The following is a 2,177-nucleotide window of genomic DNA, read 5'->3' as shown; positions in this document are numbered from 1 at the left end:
CGTTCCGACTCCCTCTGGAGCTAATGGTGTCCAGTAGCCTAAGAAGCAGCGCTTATCACTTAAATAGGTCTGCTTCTCTCTCCTCAGTCCCACGATGCAAGGAGCCTGTTGCCAGCAGTGCTCCCTGAAAATAAAAAAACCTAACAAAATTCTTTTTCAGAGAAACTCAGGAGAGCTCCCCTGTAATGCACCCAATCTCCTCTGGGCACAGGATCTAACTGAGGTCTGGAGGAGGGGCATAGAGGGAGGAGCCAGTGCACACCCATTCTAAAGTTCTTTATAGCGCCCATGTCTCCTGCGGAGCCCATCTATACCCCATGGTCCTTACGGAGTCCCCGGCATCCTCTAGGACGTAAGAGAAATAAGGCGCCCATAATTTTATTGCGATTGACATAAACACTTCTTTAAGCTAGCTTATCACTAAAATAATCGACACACTAAAATAACGACACGGACACGGTTAGCTGTAGTTAAAGGTCAGACGATATTTATTGATCGCTGACCTGTTCTTTAAACTATAATTGTAATTGGATTGATTTTATATTGGAGGATGGCAAAGGACCAGTCGCTACCAGACACCAGCTCCTGTCCCTTGGATGAAATCCAACCACCAAGGAGGGGAGTACCCAAACCCCGCCTCCTCCCTGCATAACCCGCATTGTGCAGGACTCACCACTCTTTTCTCTGGCAAACGTTCGGTTCCCGCAGGGGAACGTCTAAATGTCCAACCGCAAGGTAAGGACACACCTGCCGTCCTTCTAAAGAGGGTGCCCCACAATGACCACTTATGCCCATCTGACCGCTGGTTGGTAGCGACTTCCCGCCACAAAGGTTTAACAAACCGCCCGCCATCCAAACCAATAAAAACCAGGAAAAGAAGACAGCTAACTGAAAGGACCAAAACCCCAGGTAAGACAAAACCTGCAAAACTCCAGCCGGAGAAGACGAACGCCTTCCCCCTTGTCGAAACTGCGGCTGACGCAGTACAAGCAGAGGATGCCCGACCACCTAAAAGCCATAACCCAAAACCTCAGCTGTCCTATGCGCCCAAAAATGCCGCCCAAAAATGTAAGAGTGGCCAAACCAGCCATTCCTGTTCAAACCATCGACGGCTGCAAAAGAAAAACACCCTAAAATCATCACACTGACATACATCACATAGGAAAACCAAGTGACAGATAACAGAATTAACCCAAGTGAAGGAGAAAACTCAAAAAACCTCCCGTGGACCTTTGATGAGCCAATTGTAATTAGGCCCCCTCGGAGGAAAATTTAAAAATTCACTTCACACCCTCGATTCCTGAACGCTACCCGTTCGAAAACCGACGGGTAAAAAAGTTTTTAGGTTAGCGCAACAGGCGCAACTAAACATCATCCATATGCAGAAGGCTTATAGTAAGCATCCCTCCACGGAGCACCTCCTGAATAGCTGCCGTGGAGGACCCTGTGGTTGCCGCACGGTAGCCACCCCCATCCGCAAGGAATGGACCTAAAAAACAAATATACCTCCAGCGGACCACCTCCTGAATAGCTGCCGCGGAGGACCCTGTGGCTGCCGCATGGTAGCCACCCCCATCCGCAAGGAATAGGACCTAAGAAGTATACCTCCAACGAACCACCCCTTGAATAGCTGCCGAGGGGGACCCTATGTCTGCCGCACGGCAGCCACCCCCATCCACAAGGAATGGACCTAAAAAACCAATATACCTCCAGCGGACCACCTCCTGAATAGCTGCCGCGGAGGACCCTGTGGCTGCCGCATGGTAGCCACCCCCATCCGCAAGGAATAGGACCTAAGAAGTACACCCCCAACGCCCCAGCTCCTGGACCGCTGCCATGGGGGACCCTGTGACTGCCGCACAGCAGCCACCCCAATCCGCAAGGAATAGGACCTATAAGGAGTAAACCTCCAACGCCCCAGCTCCTGAACAACCGCCGTGGAGGACCCTGGGGTTGCCGCATGGCAGACTCCCCAATCCGCAAGGAACAGGACCTAAAAAGTATACCTCCAATGGCCCAGCACCGGAACCGCTGCCGAGGGGGATCCTGTGGCTGCCGCATGGTAGCCACCCCAATCCGCCAGGAACAGGACCTGCAACAAGCATACCCCCAGCGACCCTGCTCCTGAACCGCTGCCGTGGAGGACCCTGTGGCTGCCGCATGGTCAGCCTCCCCAG

The sequence above is a fragment of the Pseudophryne corroboree genome, chromosome 2, assembly GCF_028390025.1.
Source record: "Pseudophryne corroboree isolate aPseCor3 chromosome 2, aPseCor3.hap2, whole genome shotgun sequence".
Classification (NCBI taxonomy): Eukaryota; Metazoa; Chordata; class Amphibia; order Anura; family Myobatrachidae; genus Pseudophryne; species Pseudophryne corroboree.
This window is presented reverse-complemented; position numbering follows the sequence as displayed.